Genomic DNA, 27,690 nt, shown 5'->3' with positions numbered 1-27,690 from the left:
AAGTTTGTTAAACTTGCAAAATTTGGTCCTTTTGTGTGCTATTATACTACGTAAAACTCACGAAGTTCGTCCAACTTTCAAAATTTGGTCCTTTTGAAGATTTTCGTGTGCTTTACTACATAAAAGTCACGAAGTTCGTTAAACTTGCATACATTGGTATTTTGGAAGATTTTCGTGTGCTATACTACATAAAATCACGAAGTTTGTTAAGCTCGCAAAAGTTAGTCTTTCGAATGATTTTTCGTGTGCTATATTATACATAAAAGTCATGAAATTTGTTAAACTGTCAAATTTTGGTTTGTGGAAGATTTTCGTATGCTACTACATAAAAGTCACAAAGTTTGTTTAATTTGCAAATTTTAATATTTTTGAAGATTTTCGTGTGCTATACTACATAAAAGTCAAGAAGTTCGTTAAACTTCAAAATTTGGTATTTTGGAAGATTTTTGTGTGCTATACTACATAAAAGTCACGAAGTTCGTTTAACTTGCATACATTGGTATTTTGGAAGATTTTCGTGTGCTATACTACATAAAAGTCACGAAGTTTGTTAAAATTGAGAATTTTAGTCTTTTGGAAGATTTTTTGTGTGCTATATACTACATTAAAGTCACGAAATTTGATAAACTGGCAAAATTTGGTCTTTTGGAAGATTTTTGTGTGCTATTACATAAAAGTCACGAAGTTCATTATAATTGCAAATTTTAAAATTTTGGAAAATTTTTGTGTGCTATACTACATAAAAGTCACGAAGTTCGTTAAACTTTCAAAATTTGGTCTTTTGGAAGATTTTTTTGTGCTATACTACGTAAAAGTCACGAAGTTCGTTAAACTTTCAAAATTTGGTCCTTTTGATGATTTTCATGTGCTATACTACATAAAAGTCACGAAATTCATTAAAATTGCATACATTGGTATTATGGAAGATTTTTGTATGCTATAATATATAAAAGTCACGAAGTTTCTTAAACTTGCAAAATTTAATCTTTTGGATGATTTTTTGTGTGCTATATACTACATAAAAGTCACGTAATTTGTTTAACTAGCAAAATTGGGTCTTTTGGAAGATTTTCGTGTGCTACAAAATAAAAGTCATGAAGTTCGTTAAACTTGCAAATTTTAATATTTTGGAAGATTTTCGTGTGCTATACTACATAAAAGTCATGAAGTATGTTAAACTTTAAAAATTTGGTCTTTTGGAAGATTTTTGTTTGCTATACTACATAAAAGTCACGAAGTTTGTTACACTTGCAAAATTTGGATTTTAGAAGATTTTCGTGTGCTATTATACTACGTAAATCTCAAGAAGTTTATCCAACTCTCAAAATTTGGTCCTTTTGAAGATTTTCGCGTGCTTTACTACATAAAAGTCACGAAGTTCGTTAAACTTGTATACATTGGTATTTTGGAGGATTTTCGTGTGCTATACTACATAAAATCACGAAGTTTGTTAAACTTGCAAAATTTAGTCTTTCGGAAGCTTTTTCGTGAGCTATATTATAAATAAAAGTCACGAAATTTGTTAATCTAGCAAAATTTGGTCTTTTGAAAGATTATCTTGTGCCACTACATAAAATTCACGAAGTTCGTTAAACTTGCTAATTTTAATATTTTGGAAGATTTTCGTGTGCTATACTACATAAAAGTCACGAAGTTCGTTAAACTTACAAAGTTTGGTATTTTGGAAGATTTTCATGTGCTACAATACATAAATGTCACGAAGTTTATTAAACTTGTATACATTGGTACTTTGGAAGATTTTCGTGTGTGATGCTACATAGAAGTCACGACGTTTGTTAAACTTAATAAATTTGGTCTAATTGAAGTTTCATAAACATGCAAAATTTAGTCTTTTGGATGATTTTTTCTGTGTTATATACTGCATAAAAGTAACGAAATTTGTTTAATTAGCAAAATTGGATCTTTTAGAAGATTTACGTGTGCTACTACATAAAAATCACAAAGTTCATAAAACTTGCAAATTTTAATATTTTGGAAGATTTTCGTGTGTTATACTACATAAAAGTCACGAAGTTCATTAAAATTGCAAATTTTAAATTTTGGAAGATTTTTGTGTGCTATACTACATAAAAGTCACGAAGTTCGTTAAACTTTCAAAATTTGGTCTTTTGGAAGAATTTTGTGTGCTATACTACATAAAAGTCACGAAGTTTGTTAAAATTGAAAATTTGAGTTTTTTGGAAGATTTTTTGTGTGCTATATACTGCATTAAAGTCACGAAATTTGTTAAACTGGCAAAATTTGGTCTTTTGGAAGATTTTCGTGTGCTACTACATAAAAGTCACGAAGTTCATTATAATTGCAAATTTTAAAATTTTGGAAAATGTTTGTGTGTTATACTACATAAAAGTCACGAAGTTCGTTAAATTTTCAAAATTTGGACTTTTTGAAGATTTTTTTGTGCTATACTACATAAAAGTCACGAAGTTCGTTAAACTTTCAAAATTTGGTCCTTTTGATGATTTTCATGTGCTATACTACATAAAAGTCACGAAATTCATTAAACTTGCATACATTGGTATTATGGAAGATTTTTGAAGCTATAATATATAAAAGTCACAAAGTTTCTTAAACTTGCAAAATTTAATCTTTTGGATGATTTTTTGTGTGCTATATACTACATAAAAGTCACGTAATTTGTTTAACTAGCAAAATTGGGTCTTTTGGAAGATTTTCGTGTGCTACTAAATAAAAGTCACGAAGTTCGTTAAACTTGCAAATTTTAATATTTTGGAAGATTTTCGTTTGCTATACTACATAAAATTCATGAAGTATGTTAAACTTTAAAAATTTGGTCTTTTGGAAGATTTTTGTTTGCTATACTACATAAAAGTCACGAAGTTTGTTAAACTTGCAAAATTTGGATTTTAGAAGATTTTCGTGTGCTATTATACTACGTAAATCTCAAGAAGTTTATCCAACTCTCAAAATTTGGTCCTTTTGAAGATTTTCGCGTGCTTTACTACATAAAAGTCACGAAGTTTGTTAAACTTGTATACATTGGTATTTTGGAGGATTTTCGTGTGCTATACTACATAAAATCACGAAGTTTGTTAAACTTGCAAAATTTGGTCTTTCGGAAACTATTTCGTGAGCTATATTATAAATAAAAGTCACGAAATTTGTTAATCTAGCAAAATTTGGTCTTTTGAAAGATTTTCTTGTGCTAGTACATAAAATTCACGAAGTTCGTTAAACTTGCTAATTTTAATATTATGGAAGATTTTCGTGTGCTATACTACATAAAAGTCACGAAGTTCGTTAAACTTACAAAGTTTGGTATTTTGGAAGATTTTCATGTGCTACAATACATAAATGTCACGAAGTTTATTAAACTTGCATACATTGGTACTTTGGAAGATTTTCGTGTGCGATGCTACATAAAAGTCACGACGTTTGTTAAACTTAATAAATATGGTCTTTTTGAAGATTTTCGTGTGCTATACTACCTAAAAGTCCCGAAGTTTGTTAAACTTGCAAACTTTTATATTTAGGAAGTTTTTCCTGTGCTATACTACGTAAATGTCAGGAAATTCGTTAAACTTACAAATTTTAGTGTTTTGAAAGATTTTCGTATGCTATACTACATAACATACACAAATTTTGTTAAACTTGCAAACATTGGTATTTGGAAGTTTTTAGTGTGTCATACAACATAAAAGTTACGAAGTTTTTAGTGTGTTATACAACATAAAATTTGGTCTTTTTGAAGATTTTCATGTGCTATACTACATAAAAGTCATGAAATTCGTTAAACTTGTAAACTTTCAAATTTACGAAGATTTTCATGTGCTATACTACATAAATGTCACAAAGTTCGTTAAACTTGCATACATTAGTATTTTGGAAGATTTGCGGTGCTATATTACATAGAAGTCACGAAGTTCGTTAAACTTGCACAATTTGGTCCATTTTAAGATTTTTTGGGCTATACTACATAAAAGTTTTGAAGTCCGTCTAACTCGCAAAGTTAGGTATTTTGGAAAATTTTCATGTGCTACATAAATGTCACGAAGTTTGTTAAACTTGCATACATTGGTATTTTGGAAGATTTTCGTGTGCGATACTACATAAAAGTCACGAAGTTCGTTAAACTTATAAAATTTGTTCTTTTTGATGATTTTTGTTTGCTATACTATCTAAAAGTCCCGAAGTTCGATAAACTAGAAAACTTTGGTATTTTGGAAGATTGTCGTGTGCTCTACTACATAACATACACAAAGATTGTTAAACTTGCATACATTGGTATTTTGGAAGTTTTTAGTGTGTTTTACAAAATAAAAGTCACGAAGTTATTTAAATTTACAAAATTTAGTTTTTTTTGAAGATTTTCATTTGTTATACTACATAAAAGTCATGAAATTCGTTAAGCTAACCAAACTTTCACAATTTTTTTTCACTCTATTGGAATTAAGACAACTTTAATATAGAATAAGAAAATAGAGAAAAATGGAGTAGAAAATAGTATAGTATAGTTTTAATTTCTAAAATTGGGGTGAAATGGAATTCAGAGATGTCATCTATTTATAGAAGATTTTACAGTAAATAGAATGATCCATGAGTTTTTTTTAATATACTTATCGATTAATCCTAATTGTTAATAAGTTAGATAAGCTAAATAAGGAAGGTTTATAAAATACATACTCATTAATCGAATAAAATCCCTCTTAATCAATTTAAAGGCAATTACAAATTAGTTAATCAATTAACCCTATTGTACTCATTGATTATACTACCGAAAAGTCCCGAAGTTCGTTAAACTTACAAACTTTGGTATTTTGGAAGCTTTTCGTGTGCTATCCTACATAACATTCACAAAGTTTGTTAAACTTGCATACATTGGTATTTTGGAAGTATTTAGTGTGTTATACAACATAAAAGTCACAAAGTTATTTAAAATTACAAAATTTGGTCTTTTTGAAGATTTTCATTTGCTATACTACATAAAAATTATGAAATTCGTTAAGCTTGCAAACTTTCGTATTGATGAAGATTCTCATGTGCTATACTACATAAATGTCACGAAGTTCGTTTAACTTGCATACATTGATATTTCAGAAGAATTGCGGTGCTATATTACATAGAAGTCACGAAGTTCGTTAAACTTGCACAATTTGGTCCTTTTGATGATTTCCGTGTGATATACTACATTTTAGTCACGAAGTTCGTTAAGCTTGCAAAGTTTGGTATTTTGGAAGATTTTCGTGAGCATACTACATTATAGTCTCGAAGTTCGTTAAACTTGCAAAGTTTGTTATTTTGAAATTTTTTCGTGAGCTATACTACATACCATATACAAAGTTTGTTAAACTTGCATACGTTGTTATTTTGGAAGATTTTCATGTGCTATACTACATAAAAGTCACGAAGTTCGTTAAACTTGTAAAATTTGGATTTTGGAAGATTTTTGTGTGCTATACTACATAAAAGTCACGAAGTTCGTTAAACTTTCAAAATTTGGTCCTTTTGATGATTTTCGTGTGCTATACTACATAAGAGTCACGAAGTTCGTTAAACTTGTATACATTGGTTAAATGGAAGATTTTAGTGTGCTATACTACATAAAAGTCACGAAGCATCTTAAACTTGCAAAATTTAGTCTTTTGGATGATTTTTTGTGTGCTATATGATACATAAAAGCCGCGCAAATTGATTAATTGGCAAAATTGGATCTTTTGGAAGATTTTCGTGTGCTACTAAATAAAAGTAATGAAGTTGGTTAAATTTGCAAGTTTTAATATTTTGGAAGATTTTCGTGTGCCACACTACATAAAAGTCATGAAGTATGTTACACTTTTAAAATTTGGTCTTTTGGAAGATTTTTGTGTGCTATACTACATAAAAGTCATAAAGTTTGTTAAACTTGCAAAATTTGGTTTTTAGAAAATTTTTTTGTGCTATTATACTACGTAAAACTCACGAAGTTCGTCCAACTTTCAAAATTTGGTCCTTTTGAAGATTTTCGTGTGCTATACTACATAAAAGTCAAGAAGTTCGTTTAACTTGCATACATTGGTATTTTGGAAGATTTTCGTGTGCTATACTACATAAAAGTCACGAAGTTTGTTAAAATTGAGAATTTTAGTCTTTTGGAAGATTTTTTGTGTGCTATATACTACATTAAAGTCACGAAATTTGATAAACTGGCAAAATTTGGTCTTTTGGAAGATTTTTGTGTGCTATTACATAAAAGTCACGAAGTTCATTATAATTGCAAATTTTAAAATTTTGGAAAATTTTTGTGTGCTATACTACATAAAAGTCACGAAGTTCGTTAAACTTTCAAAATTTGGTCTTTTGGAAGATTTTTTTGTGCTATACTACGTAAAAGTCACGAAGTTCGTTAAACTTTCAAAATTTGGTCCTTTTGATGATTTTCATGTGCTATACTACATAAAAGTCACGAAATTCATTAAAATTGCATACATTGGTATTATGGAAGATTTTTGTATGCTATAATATATAAAAGTCACGAAGTTTCTTAAACTTGCAAAATTTAATCTTTTGGATGATTTTTTGTGTGCTATATACTACATAAAAGTCACGTAATTTGTTTAACTAGCAAAATTGGGTCTTTTGGAAGATTTTCGTGTGCTACAAAATAAAAGTCATGAAGTTCGTTAAACTTGCAAATTTTAATATTTTGGAAGATTTTCGTGTGCTATACTACATAAAAGTCATGAAGTATGTTAAACTTTAAAAATTTGGTCTTTTGGAAGATTTTTGTTTGCTATACTACATAAAAGTCACGAAGTTTGTTACACTTGCAAAATTTGGATTTTAGAAGATTTTCGTGTGCTATTATACTACGTAAATCTCAAGAAGTTTATCCAACTCTCAAAATTTGGTCCTTTTGAAGATTTTCGCGTGCTTTACTACATAAAAGTCACGAAGTTCGTTAAACTTGTATACATTGGTATTTTGGAGGATTTTCGTGTGCTATACTACATAAAATCACGAAGTTTGTTAAACTTGCAAAATTTAGTCTTTCGGAAGCTTTTTCGTGAGCTATATTATAAATAAAAGTCACGAAATTTGTTAATCTAGCAAAATTTGGTCTTTTGAAAGATTATCTTGTGCCACTACATAAAATTCACGAAGTTCGTTAAACTTGCTAATTTTAATATTTTGGAAGATTTTCGTGTGCTATACTACATAAAAGTCACGAAGTTCGTTAAACTTACAAAGTTTGGTATTTTGGAAGATTTTCATGTGCTACAATACATAAATGTCACGAAGTTTATTAAACTTGTATACATTGGTACTTTGGAAGATTTTCGTGTGTGATGCTACATAGAAGTCACGACGTTTGTTAAACTTAATAAATTTGGTCTAATTGAAGTTTCATAAACATGCAAAATTTAGTCTTTTGGATGATTTTTTCTGTGTTATATACTGCATAAAAGTAACGAAATTTGTTTAATTAGCAAAATTGGATCTTTTAGAAGATTTACGTGTGCTACTACATAAAAATCACAAAATTCATAAAACTTGCAAATTTTAATATTTTGGAAGATTTTCGTGTGTTATACTACATAAAAGTCACGAAGTTCATTAAAATTGCAAATTTTAAATTTTGGAAGATTTTTGTGTGCTATACTACATAAAAGTCACGAAGTTCGTTAAACTTTCAAAATTTGGTGTTTTGGAAGAATTTTGTGTGCTATACTACATAAAAGTCACGAAGTTTGTTAAAATTGAAAATTTGAGTTTTTTGGAAGATTTTTTGTGTGCTATATACTGCATTAAAGTCACGAAATTTGTTAAACTGGCAAAATTTGGTCTTTTGGAAGATTTTCGTGTGCTACTACATAAAAGTCACGAAGTTCATTATAATTGCAAATTTTAAAATTTTGGAAAATGTTTGTGTGTTATACTACATAAAAGTCACGAAGTTCGTTAAATTTTCAAAATTTGGTCTTTTTGAAGATTTTTTTGTGCTATACTACATAAAAGTCACGAAGTTCGTTAAACTTTCAAAATTTGGTCCTTTTGATGATTTTCATGTGCTATACTACATAAAAGTCACGAAATTCATTAAACTTGCATACATTGGTATTATGGAAGATTTTTGAAGCTATAATATATAAAAGTCACAAAGTTTCTTAAACTTGCAAAATTTAATCTTTTGGATGATTTTTTGTGTGCTATATACTACATAAAAGTCACGTAATTTGTTTAACTAGCAAAATTGGGTCTTTTGGAAGATTTTCGTGTGCTACTAAATAAAAGTCACGAAGTTCGTTAAACTTGCAAATTTTAATATTTTGGAAGATTTTCGTTTGCTATACTACATAAAATTCATGAAGTATGTTAAACTTTAAAAATTTGGTCTTTTGGAAGATTTTTGTTTGCTATACTACATAAAAGTCACGAAGTTTGTTAAACTTGCAAAATTTGGATTTTAGAAGATTTTCGTGTGCTATTATACTACGTAAATCTCAAGAAGTTTATCCAACTCTCAAAATTTGGTCCTTTTGAAGATTTTCGCGTGCTTTACTACATAAAAGTCACGAAGTTTGTTAAACTTGTATACATTGGTATTTTGGAGGATTTTCGTGTGCTATACTACATAAAATCACGAAGTTTGTTAAACTTGCAAAATTTGGTCTTTCGGAAACTATTTCGTGAGCTATATTATAAATAAAAGTCACGAAATTTGTTAATCTAGCAAAATTTGGTCTTTTGAAAGATTTTCTTGTGCTAGTACATAAAATTCACGAAGTTCGTTAAACTTGCTAATTTTAATATTATGGAAGATTTTCGTGTGCTATACTACATAAAAGTCACGAAGTTCGTTAAACTTACAAAGTTTGGTATTTTGGAAGATTTTCATGTGCTACAATACATAAATGTCACGAAGTTTATTAAACTTGCATACATTGGTACTTTGGAAGATTTTCGTGTGCGATGCTACATAAAAGTCACGACGTTTGTTAAACTTAATAAATATGGTCTTTTTGAAGATTTTCGTGTGCTATACTACCTAAAAGTCCCGAAGTTTGTTAAACTTGCAAACTTTTATATTTAGGAAGTTTTTCCTGTGCTATACTACGTAAATGTCACGAAATTCGTTAAACTTACAAATTTTAGTGTTTTGAAAGATTTTCGTATGCTATACTACATAACATACACAAATTTTGTTAAACTTGCAAACATTGGTATTTGGAAGTTTTTAGTGTGTCATACAACATAAAAGTTACGAAGTTTTTAGTGTGTTATACAACATAAAATTTGGTCTTTTTGAAGATTTTCATGTGCTATACTACATAAAAGTCATGAAATTCGTTAAACTTGTAAACTTTCAAATTTACGAAGATTTTCATGTGCTATACTACATAAATGTCACAAAGTTCGTTAAACTTGCATACATTAGTATTTTGGAAGATTTGCGGTGCTATATTACATAGAAGTCACGAAGTTCGTTAAACTTGCACAATTTGGTCCATTTTAAGATTTTTTGGGCTATACTACATAAAAGTTTTGAAGTCCGTCTAACTCGCAAAGTTAGGTATTTTGGAAAATTTTCATGTGCTACATAAATGTCACGAAGTTTGTTAAACTTGCATACATTGGTATTTTGGAAGATTTTCGTGTGCGATACTACATAAAAGTCACGAAGTTCGTTAAACTTATAAAATTTGTTCTTTTTGATGATTTTTGTTTGCTATACTATCTAAAAGTCCCGAAGTTCGATAAACTAGAAAACTTTGGTATTTTGGAAGATTGTCGTGTGCTCTACTACATATCATACACAAAGATTGTTAAACTTGCATACATTGGTATTTTGGAAGTTTTTAGTGTGTTTTACAAAATAAAAGTCACGAAGTTATTTAAATTTACAAAATTTGGTTTTTTTTGAAGATTTTCATTTGTTATACTACATAAAAGTCATGAAATTCGTTAAGCTAACCAAACTTTCACAATTTTTTTTCACTCTATTGGAATTAAGACAACTTTAATATAGAATAAGAAAATAGAGAAAAATGGTGTAACACCCCATACATAATTGACTAGTATATTATGCATATAACGTTAAAATTGATATTGAGTACATACAAAAGCTATATATATAGAAAGATCCATAATACAATACAACATGAAATTCTAACAAGAATTACAAAACATCTGTCTTCAATGGATCTGCACAGCGGAAAAAGAGATCTGACGAGGTCTTTGAGCCATCACCACTTCCATGTCTTCAATCCAAACCTGCTACTGACCAACCACTACTAAACTGTACCTGAAAAAATAAGTTGATTGGGGTGAGATTACTAAATCTCAGTGAGTCCTCCTATCCTATGGGCCCACTCAGATCTACAGGGTACATGCATCAAAACCGAATCTACCATTGATTCGGGGTTATCCTCACATCCGGTACAAGTACGGAGAAAACAAGGAATCGTCCACCATAGGACTCATCATACACAAGTATCGACAAACAAGTATGCAAAAACCCATACCCATGTACGGGGAATCCAGAAGTCGTTACAAACCTCGACTGGATTATAGAATGAACGCACCCTCGATGGGTTCACCCATGCCTATTGTTAAGAGACTCGTACAAGCACACTGCAAGAGTAGTTAAGCGGGTTCGCACAAGCCTATCTGGCCGCGAGATGACATTAGCCGAAATGGCGTCTTTGCCCCGGTAACCACCTTTACGCACGTGTGTTAACACCAAGTACCAAACCGCCATCTTGACGCATGAGCCCACCGGGCGAAAGCCTAGTAGTAGTCTACATGACTTCACTAGAGGTGAGTTACCGAAAATGTATTGGCCTACGTGGCCACATAATCCCACCATACCGAGCACGCAAGTGTGTTAACTCCAAGTGAGTAAAACCCCGTACGGAAACTCACTAGCACACTGCAACGGTAGCTCAGGTGCGCGACCTTTGATCACATCATCGGACTATTCTACAGACTCCATGGTCCGGGAAAATACCTTGACTTCATAGTAAGAGGTATATCCCAATCTAGCCCCCGGTCACTTCGATTCAAGCATACGCACACACAACAAGCGTAAGGTCATAAGACAATTCAATCCGAATGTTTAACCAAAACATTTGGATATCACCACATTTCCATGTTCCATCACATTGCATTCATCAAGCATTAAGGAACAAATAATGGTAGTTACACTATCACATTCAAATCATGCATAATTCACAATTTCCAAATAATCAAATGGAAGTATTGAAATTAAATACTTAACAGCGTCACATACTACCAACAGGTACGCATAAACAATAAGGGAGGAGTCCGGTTACGAATGAAAACCAGAACTGAACTCAAGGGGTAAGAAATAGAATTCTGCAATCAGCATCTTCCGCTTAGCGGCTCCTGTCCGCTTAGCGGGTTCGCGATATTTTATTTTCCACAAACAGCATCTTCCGCTTAGCAGCCTCACGTCCACTTAGCGGACTCGCGATTTTCTGGAAAAATGTACATCATCCGCTAAGCGGCCTTAGCCCGCTTAGCGGACCATAGCAGAATCAGAAAAATGCAGAACGCACCAGTTCCGCTATGGGGGTATTCTAACCCCTAGAATCCACCTGCATGTGTCAAATTACAACATATAACAGTAATATGCATCACAAACAACCAACAATTATCACATAGCATGTTTTAGCATCATGAATTTCATGGATTTATCTCACAATCCCTAAACCCCAAACATGCAATTCCCATAATTTTCCCCAAAGTCTCTAACTAAGGACTCACCATGGATTTAGAGAGGTTAGAAAGATGTTCCTTGCTGCCATTGAACTCCCACCATAGTCAAAGTTTCACTTCATCTTCATCAAATCCGTAGCCCACTCTTCTTCACATTCAGCATGCATGTCCCAACTTCAAGCTCGTTTTTCTCCACAAATAAACAAGCTATTAGAACGAAATAACATACCAAATCGAAGAGAATTCCGTGTAGAATCCAAATCTTCGAGAATTACCTGAATCGGAGTTGTGAGCAGAGAGTTATGATCAGTTTAGTGGGGGCTGTCCAAGGAATACGAAAATGAAAACTTGAAATGGGATGTATGACTTCTTCCACTTTTCTCTCCACTTCTCTTTCACAAAAATCTGAATTGGAATGGTGTACCTCTACCAACCAATCACATGTCATGCAATATAAGGTTAAGGTCCAATGTGCCCCTCAACTAAACCAAAATTACCACCTTGCCATTTGGTTTGCTTCTAACCAACATCTTTCTATTCCAACTAACCTTCTCTTAATTATATTAATCCATTAATTCCCTCTTAATACTTCATAATTATATGAATAATCATGCCTAGAATAATATGGAGTATTACAAATGGAGTAGAAAATAGTATAGTATAGTTTTAATTTCTAAAATTGGGGTGAAATGGAATTAAGAGATGTCATCTATTTATAGAAGATTTTACACTAAATAGAATGATCCATGAGTTTTTTTTAATATACTTATCGATTAATCCTAATTGTTAATAAGTTAGATAAGCTAAATAAGGAAGGTTTTTAAAATACATACTCATTAATCGAATAAAATCCCTCTTAATCAATTTAAAGGCAATTACAAATTAGTTAATCAATTAACCCTATTGTACTCATTGATTATACTACCGAAAAGTCCCGAAGTTCGTTAAACTTACAAACTTTGGTATTTTGGAAGCTTTTCGTGTGCTATCCTACATAACATTCACAAAGTTTGTTAAACTTGCATACATTGGTATTTTGGAAGTATTTAGTGTGTTATACAACATAAAAGTCACAAAGTTATTTAAAATTACAAAAATTGGTCTTTTTGAAGATTTTCATTTGCTATACTACATAAAAATTATGAAATTCGTTAAGCTTGCAAACTTTCGTATTGATGAAGATTTTCATGTGCTATACTACATAAAAGTCACGAAGTTCGTTAAACTTGTAAAATTTGGATTTTGGAAGATTTTTGTGTGCTATACTACTTAAAAGTCACGAAGTTCGTTAAACTTTCAAAATTTGATCCTTTTGATGATTTTCGTGTGCTATACTACATAAAAGTCACGAAGTTCGTTAAACTTGTATACATTGGTTAAATGAAAGATTTTCGTGTGCTATACTACATAAAAGTCACGAAGCATCTTAAACTTGCAAAATTTAGTCTTTTGGATGATTTTGTGTCTGCTATATACTACATAAAAGCCACGAAATTTGATTAATTGGCAAAATTGGATCTTTTGGAAGATTTTCGTGTGCTACTAAATAAAAGTAATGAAGTTCGTTAAATTTGCAAGTTTTAATATTTTGGAAGATTTTCGTGTGCCACACTACATAAAAGTCATGAAGTATGTTACACTTTTAAAATTTGGGCTTTTGGAAGATTTTTGTGTGCTATACTACATAAAAGTCATAAAGTTTGTTAAACTTGCAAAATTTGGTCCTTTTGTGTGCTATTATACTACGTAAAACTCACGAAGTTCGTCCAACTTTCAAAATTTGGTCCTTTTGAAGATTTTCGTGTGCTTTACTACATAAAAGTCACGAAGTTCGTCCAACTTTCAAAATTTGGTCCTTTTGAAGATTTTCGTGTGCTATACTACATAAAATCACGAAGTTTGTTAAGCTCGCAAAAGTTAGTCTTTCAAATGATTTTTCGTGTGCTATATTATACATAAAAGTCATGAAATTTGTTAAACTGTCAAATTTTGGTTTGTGGAAGATTTTCGTATGCTACTACATAAAAGTCACAAAGTTTGTTTAATTTGCAAATTTTAATATTTTTGAAGATTTTCGTGTGCTATACTACATAAAAGTCAAGAAGTTCGTTAAACTTCAAAATTTGGTATTTTGGAAGATTTTTGTGTGCTATACTACATAAAAGTCACGAAGTTCGTTTAACTTGCATACATTGGTATTTTGGAAGATTTTCGTGTGCTATACTACATAAAAGTCACGAAGTTTGTTAAAATCTAGAATTTTAGTCTTTTGGAAGATTTTTTGTGTGCTATATACTACATTAAAGTCACGAAATTTGATAAACTGGCAAAATTTGGTCTTTTGGAAGATTTTTGTGTGCTATTACATAAAAGTCACGAAGTTCATTATAATTGCAAATTTTAAAATTTTGGAAAATTTTTGTGTGCTATACTACATAAAAGTCACGAAGTTCGTTAAACTTTCAAAATTTGGTCTTTTGGAAGATTTTTTTGTGCTATACTACGTAAAAGTCACGAAGTTCGTTAAACTTTCAAAATTTGGTCCTTTTGATGATTTTCATGTGCTATACTACATAAAAGTCACGAAATTCATTAAAATTGCATACATTGGTATTATGGAAGATTTTTGTATGCTATAATATATAAAAGTCACGAAGTTTCTTAAACTTGCAAAATTTAATCTTTTGGATGATTTTTTGTGTGCTATATACTACATAAAAGTCACGTAATTTGTTTAACTAGCAAAATTGGGTCTTTTGGAAGATTTTCGTGTGCTACTAAATAAAAGTCATGAAGTTCGTTAAACTTGCAAATTTTAATATTTTGGAAGATTTTCGTGTGCTATACTACATAAAAGTCATGAAGTATGTTAAACTTTAAAAATTTGGTCTTTTGGAAGATTTTTGTTTGCTATACTACATAAAAGTCACGAAGTTTGTTACACTTGCAAAATTTGGATTTTAGAAGATTTTCGTGTGCTATTATACTACGTAAATCTCAAGAAGTTTATCCAACTCTCAAAATTTGGTCCTTTTGAAGATTTTCGCGTGCTTTACTACATAAAAGTCACGAAGTTCGTTAAACTTGTATACATTGGTATTTTGGAGGATTTTCGTGTGCTATACTACATAAAATCACGAAGTTTGTTAAACTTGCAAAATTTAGTCTTTCGGAAGCTTTTTCGTGAGCTATATTATAAATAAAAGTCACGAAATTTGTTAATCTAGCAAAATTTGGTCTTTTGAAAGATTATCTTGTGCCACTACATAAAATTCACGAAGTTCGTTAAACTTGCTAATTTTAATATTTTGGAAGATTTTCGTGTGCTATACTACATAAAAGTCACGAAGTTCGTTAAACTTACAAAGTTTGGTATTTTGGAAGATTTTCATGTGCTACAATACATAAATGTCACGAAGTTTATTAAACTTGTATACATTGGTACTTTGGAAGATTTTCGTGTGTGATGCTACATAGAAGTCACGACGTTTGTTAAACTTAATAAATTTGGTCTAATTGAAGTTTCATAAACATGCAAAATTTAGTCTTTTGGATGATTTTTTCTGTGTTATATACTGCATAAAAGTAACGAAATTTGTTTAATTAGCAAAATTGGATCTTTAGAAGATTTACGTGTGCTACTACATAAAAATCACAAAGTTCATAAAACTTGCAAATTTTAATATTTTGGAAGATTTTCGTGTGTTATACTACATAAAATTCACGAAGTTCGTTAAACTTTAAAAATTTGGTCTTTTGGAAGATTTTCGTGTGTTATATACCACATAAAAGTCACGAAATTTGTTAAACTTGTAAATTTTTGTTTTTTGAAGATTTTCGTTTGCTATACTACATAAAAGTCACGAAGTTCGTTAAACTATCAATACTTGGTCCTTTTGAAGAGTTTTTTGTGCTATATACTATGTAAATGTCACGAAGTTCATTAAACTTGCATACATTGGTATTTTGGATTATTTTCGTGTGCTATATACTACATAAAAGTCACGACGTTTCTTAAACATACAAAATTTAGTCTTTTGGAAGATTTTCGTGTGGTAATACATAAAAATCACGAAGTTCGTTAAACTTGCAAATTTTAATATTTTGGAAGATTTTCGTGTGCTATACTACATAAAATTCACGAAGTTCGTTAAACTTTCAAAATTTGGTCATTTGGAAGATTTTCGTGTGTTATATACTACGTAAAAGTCACGAAGTTTGTTAAACTTGTAAATTTTTGTTTTTGGAAGATTTTCGTGTGCTATACTACATAAAACTCACGAAGTTCGTTAAACTTTCAAAACTTTGTCCTTTTGAAGATTTTTTTGTGCTATATACTACATAAAAGTCACGAAGTTCATTAAACTTGCATTCATTGGTATTTTGGAATATTTTCGTGTGCTATATACTACATAAAAGTTATGAAGTTTCATAAACATGCAAAATTTAGTCTTTTGGATGATTTTTTCTTTGTTATATACTGCATAAAAGTAACGAAATTTGTTTAATTAGCAAAATTGGATCTTTTGGAAGATTTTCGTGTGCTACTACATAAAAATCACGAAGTTCGTTAAACTTGCAAATTTTAATATTTTGGAAGATTTTCGTGTGCTATACTACATAAAATTCACGAAGTTCGTTAAACTTTCAAAATTTGGTCATTTGGAAGATTTTCGTGTGTTATATTCTACATAAAAGTCACGAAGTTTGTTAAACTTGTAAATTTTTGTTTTTGGAAGATTTTCGTGTGCTATACTACATAAAACTCACGAAGTTCGTTAAACTTTCAAAACTTTGTCCTTTTGAAGATTTTTTTGTGCTATATACTACATAAAAGTCACGAAGTTCATTAAACTTGCATTCATTGGTATTTTGGAATATTTTCGTGTGCTATATACTACATAAAAGTTATGAAGTTTCATAAACATGCAAAATTTAGTCTTTTGGATGATTTTTTCTTTGTTATATACTGCATAAAAGTAACGAAATTTGTTTAATTAGCAAAATTGGATCTTTTGGAAGATTTTCGTGTGCTACTAAATAAAAATCACGAAGTTCGTTAAACTTGCAAATTTTAATATTTTGGAAGATTTTCGTGTGCTATACTACATAAAATTCACGAAGTTCGTTAAACTTTCAAAATTTGGTCATTTGGAAGATTTTCGTGTGTTATATTCTACATAAAAGTCACGAAGTTTGTTAAATTTATAAATTTTTGTTTTTGGAAGATTTTCGTGTGCTATAATACATAAAAGTCACGAAGTTCGTTAAACTTTCAAAACTTTGTCCTTTTGAAGATTTTTTGTGCTATATACTACATAAAAGTCACGAAGTTTATTAAACTTGCATTCATTGGTATTTTGGAATATTTTCGTGAGCTATACATTACATAAAAGTCATGAAGTTTCATAAACATGCAAAGTTTAGTCTTTTGGATGATTTTTTCTGTGTTATATACTGCATAAAAGTAACGAAATTTGTTTAATTAGCAAAATTGGATCTTTTAGAAGATTTACGTGTGCTACTACATAAAAATCACAAAGTTCATAAAACTTGCAAATTTTAATATTTTGGAAGATTTTCGTGTGTTATACTACATAAAAGTCACGAAGTTCATTAAAATTGCAAATTTTAAATTTTGGAAGATTTTTGTGTGCTATACTACATAAAAGTCACGAAGTTCGTTAAACTTTCAAAATTTGGTCTTTTGGAAGAATTTTGTGTGCTATACTACATAAAAGTCACGAAGTTTGTTAAAATTGAAAATTTGAGTTTTTTGGAAGATTTTTTGTGTGCTATATACTGCATTAAAGTCACGAAATTTGTTAAACTGGCAAAATTTGGTCTTTTGGAAGATTTTCGTGTGCTACTACATAAAAGTCACGAAGTTCATTATAATTGCAAATTTTAAAATTTTTGAAAATGTTTGTGTGTTATACTACATAAAAGTCACGAAGTTCGTTAAATTTTCATAATTTGGTCTTTTTGAAGATTTTTTTTGTGCTATACTACATAAAAGTCACGAAGTTCGTTAAACTTTCAAAATTTGGTCCTTTTGATGATTTTCATGTGCTATACTACATAAAAGTCACGAAATTCATTAAACTTGCATACATTGGTATTATGGAAGATTTTTGAAGCTATAATATATAAAAGTCACAAAGTTTCTTAAACTTGCAAAATTTAATCTTTTGGATGATTTTTTGTGTGCTATATACTACATAAAAGTCACGTAATTTGTTTTGAAGGATAGAAAAACACTTAGAAAGGGGGGGGATTGAATAAGTGTGACTTAAAAACTTGAGCGATAAAAATAAAATGCACAATTATTTTTATCCTGGTTCGCTGTTAACGAAGCTACTCCAGTCCACCCCCGCAGAGATGATTTACCTCAACTGAGGATTTAATCCACTAATCGCACGGATTACAATGGTTTTCCACTTAGCCGCAACTAAGTCTTCCAGAGTCTTCTGATCACAACCTGATCACTCCAGGAACAACTGCTTAGTTCACTCCTAAGACTTTTCTAGAGTCTACTGATCAACACGATCACTCTAGGCTTAGTTCACTCCTAAGACTTTCTGCTCAGCCAACTGCCAAGACTTCCTGCTCAGCCAACTGCCAAGACTTCCTGCTCAGCCAACTGCTAAGACTTCCTGCTCAGCTAACTGCTAAGACTTCCTAGAGTATACTGATCAACTGATCACTCTAGTTCCTTACAACTTAATGTAATCTATTCAAGAGTTTACAAATGCTTCTTAAAAGCGATAATCACAACTGTGATATTTCTCTTACAATTTAAGCTTAATCTCACTAAGATATTACAACAGCAATGTAGTGAGCTTTGATGAAGATGAAGATTCTGAGTTTTGATTTGAACAGCGTTTCAGCAAGTTTGATATAAGTTGATTTTTTTGTAGAATCGTTAACCTTGCTTCTCATCAGAACTTCATATTTATAGGCGTTGAGAAGATGACCGTTGAATGCATTTAATGCTTTGCGTGTTCCGTACAGCTTTGCATTTAATGTTATACGCTTTTGTCAACTACCTCGAGCCTTGTTCACGCTGTGTCTACTGACGTAGCCTTTAGTAGCTTTAACGTTCCTTTTGTCAGTCAGCGTAGTCTGCCACGTGTACTTCCTTCTGATCTGATGTTTGTGAATACTACGTTTGAATATCATCAGAGTCAAACAGCTTGGTGCACAGCATCTTCTGATCTTCTGACCTTGAAGTGCTTCTGAGCGTGATACCATCTTCTGATCTTCAGTGCTTCTGATCTCATGTTCTTCTGATGCTTCCATAGACTCATGTTCTGATTCTGCTTCGACCATCTTCTGATGTCTTGCCAGACCATGTTCTGATGTTGCATGCTGAACCATTTGAGACACATCTTCTGAGCGCTGAATTATGCGTACTCTTTATATATATTTCCTGAAAGGGAAATTGCATTGGATTAGAGTACCATATTATCTTAAGCAAAATTCATATTATTGTTATCATCAAAACTAAGATAATTGATAAGAACAAATCTTGTTCTAACAATCTCCCCCTTTTTGATGATGACAAAAACATATATAAATGATATGAATTTGCGATCAGAAAGAGTAGACGGCAAAAGACAAATTACACAGCTATAGCATAAGCATATGAATATGTCTCCCCTTGAGATTAACAATCTCCCCCTGAGATAAATAATCTCCCCCTGAAATAAATACTCGAAGAACTTTAATAAAAGACTTCCCTGATTATTTCGGTAGAGACGATCATATGAGCTTCTGTCTTCAGAGAATCCATAGCTTCTGACTTCTGCTTCCATTGGACAGCTTCAGAATTTGAATTTCTTTGATCTTCAGAACATTCACAGCTTCTGACTTCTGCTTCCATTCAGGACAGCTTCAGAACTTGAATTTCTTTGATCTTCAGAACATTCACAGCTTCTGACTTCTGCTTCCATTCAGGACAGCTTCAGAACTTGAATTTCTGGATCTTTTAGATCATTCACATCTTCTGATTTCTGCTTCCCTCGGATAGCTTCAGAACTTTGAATGTCTTACTAACACCACTTCATGCTAGATTTGTATCAGAACATTGTTGAATGTACCAGAGCATCATCTGAGCATCTCTACATCCTGAAATGTTACAGAACAGAAACTAAACGACAAAAGTCAGCATGAACGAGTTAGAACATAAAATGTATATTCAAATACATGATATGTATCAGAGCCAAATGTATCAGAGCATTTTAGGCTAAAAACATGTATCAGAGCAAATAATGTATCAGAGCCATGACATTATGTGTATCAGGGCAAATAGAATTTTGGCAAATTCTATTATCAGTGCTTCTGATTCATTCTTCTTTCTTGCTTCTGATCTCTGAAGCTTGACAGCACTCAGCTTGCTTCAGTTTCAATGGTTTTGCTTCTAGTGTTTGCTTTGAAGATTCACTTCACTTCTTTGTACCTGCAAAACACTTAAACCATATAGAACTTGCAGTTCTTGTTAGTGAATGTGTGGGAGCCTTTACCCAGCAACTGATAGATTTAATCAAATCATTTATCATTTATCTTTCTCCCCCTTTTTGTCATAACATCAAAAAGAATATATAAAAAGATTCAGATGTATAAAACGACAAAAGAAAACATTTACTGGAATGTAAAACACAAAGAAACTTTTTCATTGAATAATCAAAGTTTTACAGGACAGGAATGCAGGAAAACAGATGCAACAAGGAAAGGAGACTACAAAGACTAAAAAACTAAGATCCTAGCCTACGCAAAATCCGCGCCAGAACAGCATGAATCCCGTCAGTGCTTGCAGCTTGCCTTGTCATGAAGGAACGAAACTCAGCATTGGCTGCTTCTTGCGCATCCAAACGAGAAGCCAGCATATCTTGATTCTGATGAAGAGTTTCCAAGGTCTCCATCAGAGCTGAGGTTTCACCCGAAGAAGAAGCACCAGTATTTCTGCCCAGAGGGACAGTAATCTCAGCAGAGTGATCTTCTGGAAGATCTTCAGCTTGTGCATCTCCCATTTCCTCATCTGAGTCTGACTCAGAAAGAGCCTTAGTATATTCTGGTTCAGGCAGCTCAGAAGTTCCATCTTCCAATGCTTGAAGAATAGCTGCAAGGTTTGTTGGAGGAGTAGGACCAGCAACTTCAGCACGATAAACCACTACTGGAAAGACCATGTGAGGTGCATTTTCAGAAGGGTTCATTCTGAACCAGTTGAACAGCCACTGAAAATCTCCAGTCAGCACAGGAAACCAGAGCACAGAAGACCGGGGTTTCCACACCACGATATCTCTGCAGAGATTTTCTTCTTCCAACTCATCTGCAGGTATCTTCTCTTCAAGAACTCTTCTGTTCCTGATGAGACAGTGATGGCTGCTCTCACCAACTTCCAACCGGAGACCACGAACACCAGGAGCTTCAGACATAATCCTTCTCTGAGTGTCTGTAGCCTTCTCCAGAAAATCCTGACGAAAGGTATTCCAGAGGTTGTTTGTAGCATACTCATCCAGATGATTAAGGTGAGCAGCACCAAGAATCTCCAACCAGCCACTTACATCAGCATGTAAGAGCTCCAGATATGTCTGAGTGGTAGGGGTTGGAGGGTTGACAGTGATCCTTGAGTCGGGAAGAACAACACTATAGGGATTAGGTGTTCTGGTGGGAAAAGGGTATGAGAGGGATGAAGAAATATCTGAGGGAAGGGTTAAAGGAGAAGAGATATCAGATGGTGAAGAAGGTGGTTCCGAGAGGATGAATGAGGAGGAAGAGGTGGTGGAGGTCTTTGAAGAGGGAGGTGATTTTCGAGAATCGTCAAGGGGTTGATATATTTTGAGAGGGTCATAGGAGATCCTAACTCTTTTAGGTTTGGTTTCAGGTTCAGCAGATGCCTTTCTCTTTTGTTTCTTATCATTGTCTTGATTTCCAGAGCCTGACGATGGATTCATGATGAACTTTCAGATAATGGAAATAGCTAGGGTTTATGATATGAAAAGAGAGAGATGAAAAAGAAACCGAATGCAGAGAGAGAAATATGAGAGGGAAAAGAAACGTTTGAAGAGTATAAAAAGAAAACTGAAAAGAAAGTAAATGATGAAAAGCATTTAATGTTACGTGACTTGAGGAGAGATAATAATGACAAAAGACGTGATTTGCACAGTTACCTAAGAAGACGTCCCCTCAACTGCACGCACGCTTGTCCAGGAATAGTGAACACGTGTTTACCATCTGGATAGTCAGTTACAGCTGTTTTGCTTTGAAGAGAGATTCTGAATCAACTTAGACACTGAAACGTTAGTAATAACTGAATCACAATTTCTAATTGATTTCTATCAGAACTTCTTAAAAAAAATTTCATATCACAGGATACTCATACGTAAGAATTTCTCATCTTCTCATTCTGAGCTTGTTTCTGAAGACCCATTTTGTACTGATTATATTGAATCCATCTGGTCTAGGAACAAGATCCCAAACATCATTCCTTGTAAACTGATTTATTTCTTCTTGCATAGCAATTATCCAGTCTGGATCTTCTAGAGCATGATCAATAGAAGTTGGCTCGATCAAAGATACAAGACCTAATTGACAGTCTGCATTGTTCCTAAGGAATGCTCTTGTTCTGATTGGATCATCCTTCTTTCCAAGAATGACATCTTCTGAATGACCAGAGATGAGTCTGGATGATCTTTTGACAGATGGTTCTTCAGAAATACTTAGATCCTCCAGAGAAGCTGTTACTTGATCTTCAGATTCTTTGCTTCTGAGGAGCTCTGCTTCTGATGCGTTGCTTCTTGGCTCAACAACTTCTGATATGTCAATATCACAACCTGCAAAATTATCAACTTGCTTTGGTTTTTCAGAACCAAGCTTATCATCAAACCTGATATTGATTGATTCTTCTACAACCAATGTTTCAGTATTGTATACCCTGTAGCCTTTTGAGCGTTCAGAATATCCAAGAAGGAAACACTTTTGAGCTTTGGAATCAAACTTACCAAGATGATCTTTAGTGTTCAGAATAAAGCATACACATCCAAAAGGATGGAAATATGAAATGTTGGGCTTTCTATTCTTCCACAATTCATAGGGAGTCTTATTTAGAATAGGTCTGATAGAGATTCTATTCTGAATATAACATGCAGTGTTTATTGCTTCTGCCCAGAAATGCTTAGCCATATTGGTTTCATTGATCATGGTTCTGGCCATTTCTTGAAGAGTCCTATTCTTATGTTCTACAACCCCATTTTGCTGTGGAGTTCTAGGACAAGAGAAATCATGGGCAATACCATTTTCTTTGAAGAATTCTTCAAAGGATTTGTTCTCAAATTCACCACCATGATCACTTCTGACCTTTATGATTTTACACTCTTTTTCAGATTGAATCTGAATGCAGAAATCAAAGAACACTGAATGAGTCTCATCCTTGTGTTTTAAGAATTTTACCCATGTCCAGCGGCTATAATCATCTACGATGACTAATCCATATTTCTTTCCTCTGACAGATGCTGTTTTGACTGGTCCAAACAGATCAATGTGCAAGAGTTCTAATGGCCTTGAGGTAGAAACAACATTCTTAGACTTGAATGCAGGTTTGGAGAACTTGCCCTTTTGACATGCTTCACAAAGAGCATCTGATTGGAATTTCAGATTAGGGAGTCCTCTGACAAGATTCAGTTTGTTAATTTGAGAGATCTTTCTCAAACTAGCATGACCTAATCTCCTGTGCCAGACCCACTGCTCTTCAGAAACAGACATAAGGCAAGTCACCTTCTGACTCATAAGATCTTGCAGATCTGTCTTATAAATGTTGTTCTTCCTCTTGCCTGTAAATAGGATTGAGCCATCCTTCTGATTTACAGCCTTGCAAGACTCTTGATTAAAGATTATATCATAACCATTGTCACTTAATTGACTGATAGATAAAAGGTTATGTGTTAATCCTTCTACAAGAAGTACATTAGAGATGGAAGGAGAGTTACCAGATTTTATAGTTCCAGAGCCAATTATCTTGCCCTTCTGATCTCCTCCGAACTTGACTTCTCCTCCAGACTTAAGCACCAGGTCTTGGAACATAGACCTTCTTCCTGTCATGTGTCGCGAGCATCCAGAGTCCAGGTACCATGACATGTTGTGCTTTGTCCTTCTTGCAGCCAAGGATATCTGCAATAGGAATAATCTTATCCTTAGGTACCCACATCTTTTTGGGTCCTTTCTTGTTAGATTTTCTCAAGTTCTGATTGAACTTGGGTTTAACATTGTAAGCAATAGGAGGAACAGCATGATAATTCTTAATGTGAGTTTCATGATATTTCCTAGGTTGTGTCACATGCTTCTTAGTGTGTGTACTGTGAAAACTTTGTGCATGTGAAGTGTGCCTAATATCATGTGAGTGGCCATACTTGAACTGATCATACAATGGCTTGTATGTAATTTTCATTTCATCAACAGGTTCAAGTTTGTATGGGGTTTCACCCTCATAACCAATGCCAACTCTTTTGTTTCCAGACACAGCATATATCATAGAAGCTAGCTGACTTCTGCCAATACTTCTAGATAGGAACTTCTTGAAACTTAAATCATATTCTTTCAGAATATGGTTCAGACTGGGAGTGGATTTTTCTGAATCAGAAGGAGATCCAACATTATTGGATAATTTTAAAAGTTTTTCCTTTAATTCAGAATTCTCCAACTCAAGCTTCTTTGTTTCAAATTCAAATTGCTTTTTCAGCTTTTTGTATTTGAGACTAATTTGAGACTTGAGTTCCAGAAGTTCAGTTAGACCGGAAACTAACTCATTTCTAGTAAGTTCAGAAAATACCTCTTCAGAATCTGATTCTGATGTAGATTCTGATCCGTCATCTTCTGTCGCCATCAGCGCACAGTTGGCCTGCTCATCTTCTGAATCATCTTCTGACTCATCCCAGGTTGCCATAAGACCTTTCTTCTTATGAAACTTTTTCTTGGGACTTTCCTTCTGAAGATTTGGACATTCATTCTTGTAGTGTCCAGGCTCATTGCATTCATAGCACATGACCTTCTTCTTGTCAAATCTTCTTTCATCAGAAGATTCTCCACGTTCAAATTTCCTTGAACTTCTGAAGCCTCTGAACTTCCTTTGCTTGGTCTTCCAGAGTTGATTTAGCCTTCTGGAAATCATGGACAGTTCATCTTCTTCTTCAGATTCTGATTCTTCAAGATCTTCTTCTCTAGCCTGAAAAGCGTTAGTGCATTTCTTGATATTAGATTTTAATGCAATAGACTTACCTTTCTTTTGAGGCTCATTTGCGTCCAGCTCAATCTCATGGCTTCTCAAGGCACTGATAAGCTCTTCCAGAGAAACTTCATTCAGATTCTTCGCAATCTTGAATGCAGTCACCATCGGACCCCATCTTCTGGGTAAGCTTCTGATGATCTTCTTTACATGATCAGCCTTGGTGTATCCTTTGTCAAGAACTCTCAATCCAGCAGTCAGAGTTTGAAATCTCGAAAACATCTTTTCAATGTCTTCATCATCCTCCATCTTGAAGGCTTCATACTTCTGGATTAGGGCAAGAGCTTTTGTCTCCTTGACTTGAGCATTTCCTTCATGAGTCATTTTCAAGGACTCATATATGTCATAGGCCGTTTCCCTGTTAGATATCTTCTCATACTCAGCATGAGAGATAGCATTCAGCAAAACAGTTCTACATTTATGATGATTCCTGAAAAGCTTCTTTTGGTCATCATTCATTTCTTGCCTTGACAGCTTCACGCCTCTAGCATTTACTGGATGTTTGTAACCATCCATCAGAAGATCCCATAGATCACCATCTAGACCCAGAAAGTAACTCTCCAGTTTATCTTTCCAGTATTCAAAGTTTTCACCATCAAATACCGGCGGTCTAGTATAACCATTGTTACCGTTGTATTGCTCAGCAGAGCCAGATGTAGATGCAGGTGTAGGTATAGTCCTTTCACTTTCATCAACCATCTTTTAAATGAAGCGTTTTTCTCTTCCTGAATCTTTTCTACACACGGTTAAGTGCTTGCACCTTAGAACCGGCGCTCTGATGCCAATTGAAGGATAGAAAAACACTTAGAAAGGGGGGGGATTGAATAAGTGTGACTTAAAAACTTGAGCGATAAAAATAAAATGCACAATTATTTTTATCCTGGTTCGCTTTTAACGAAGCTACTCCAGTCCACCCCCGCAGAGATGATTTACCTCAACTGAGGATTTAATCCACTAATCGCACGGATTACAATGGTTTTCCACTTAGCCGCAACTAAGTCTTCCAGAGTCTTCTGATCATAACCTGATCACTCCAGGAACAACTGCTTAGTTCACTCCTAAGACTTTTCTAGAGTCTACTGATCAACACGATCACTCTAGGCTTAGTTCACTCCTAAGACTTTCTGCTCAGCCAACTGCCAAGACTTCCTGCTCAGCCAACTGCCAAGACTTCCTGCTCAGCCAACTGCTAAGACTTCCTGCTCAGCTAACTGCTAAGACTTCCTAGAGTATACTGATCAACTGATCACTCTAGTTCCTTACAACTTAATGTAATCTATTCAAGAGTTTACAAATGCTTCTTAAAAGCGATAATCACAACTGTGATATTTCTCTTACAATTTAAGCTTAATCTCACTAAGATATTACAACAGCAATGTAGTGAGCTTTGATGAAGATGAAGATTCTGAGTTTTGATTTGAACAGCGTTTCAGCAAGTTTGATATAAGTTGATTTTTTTGTAGAATCGTTAACCTTGCTTCTCATCAGAACTTCATATTTATAGGCGTTGAGAAGATGACCGTTGAATGCATTTAATGCTTTGCGTGTTCCGTACAGCTTTGCATTTAATGTTATACGCTTTTGTCAACTACCTCGAGCCTTGTTCACGCTGTGTCTACTGACGTAGCCTTTAGTAGCTTTAACGTTCCTTTTGTCAGTCAGCGTAGTCTGCCACGTGTACTTCCTTCTGATCTGATGTTTGTGAATACTACGTTTGAATATCATCAGAGTCAAACAGCTTGGTGCACAGCATCTTCTGATCTTCTGACCTTGAAGTGCTTCTGAGCGTGATACCATCTTCTGATCTTCAATGCTTCTGATCTCATGTTCTTCTGATGCTTCCATAGACCCATGTTCTGATTCTGCTTCGACCATCTTCTGATGTCTTGCCAGACCATGTTCTGATGTTGCATGCTGAACCATTTGAGACACATCTTCTGAGCGCTGAATTATGCGTACTCTTTATATATATTTCCTGAAAGGGAAATTGCATTGGATTAGAGTACCATATTATCTTAAGCAAAATTCATATTATTGTTATCATCAAAACTAAGATAATTGATAAGAACAAATCTTGTTCTAACATGTTTAACTAGCAAAATTGGGTCTTTTGGAAGATTTTCGTGTGCTACTAAATAAAAGTCACGAAGTTCGTTAAACTTGCAAATTTTAATATTTTGGAAGATTTTCGTTTGCTATACTACATAAAATTCATGAAGTATGTTAAACTTTAAAAATTTGGTCTTTTGGAAGATTTTTGTTTGCTATACTACATAAAAGTCACGAAGTTTGTTAAACTTGCAAAATTTGGATTTTAGAAGATTTTCGTGTGCTATTATACTACGTAAATCTCAAGAAGTTTATCCAACTCTCAAAATTTGGTCCTTTTGAAGATTTTCGCGTGCTTTACTACATAAAAGTCACGAAGTTTGTTAAACTTGTATACATTGGTATTTTGGAGGATTTTCGTGTGCTATACTACATAAAATCATGAAGTTTGTTAAACTTGCAAAATTTGGTCTTTCGGAAACTATTTCGTGAGCTATATTATAAATAAAAGTCACGAAATTTGTTAATCTAGCAAAATTTGGTCTTTTGAAAGATTTTCTTGTGCTAGTACATAAAATTCACGAAGTTCGTTAAACTTGCTAATTTTAATATTATGGAAGATTTTCGTGTGCTATACTACATAAAAGTCACGAAGTTCGTTA

At 33.1% G+C, this 27,690-nt stretch overlaps 1 long non-coding RNA gene across 1 annotated transcript; it reads right to left on the bottom strand.

Moving 5' to 3' along the window:
* Positions 1-10,025: 10,025 nt before the first annotated feature.
* LOC131611115 (uncharacterized) lies at positions 10,026-12,108 on the bottom strand. The gene is made up of 3 exons (XR_009286759.1): positions 11,976-12,108; positions 11,749-11,890; positions 10,026-10,264 (listed from the first exon to the last, which is right to left on the bottom strand). It is a non-coding gene; the product is annotated as an uncharacterized LOC131611115 (long non-coding RNA).
* Between the last annotated feature and the right edge of the window lie 15,582 nt (positions 12,109-27,690).

The sequence above is a fragment of the Vicia villosa genome, linkage group LG6, assembly GCF_029867415.1.
Source record: "Vicia villosa cultivar HV-30 ecotype Madison, WI linkage group LG6, Vvil1.0, whole genome shotgun sequence".
NCBI classification, from domain to species: domain Eukaryota; kingdom Viridiplantae; phylum Streptophyta; class Magnoliopsida; order Fabales; family Fabaceae; genus Vicia; species Vicia villosa.
Note: the sequence above shows the minus strand (reverse complement) of the source record. Positions and strands in the feature narration are given on the sequence as shown.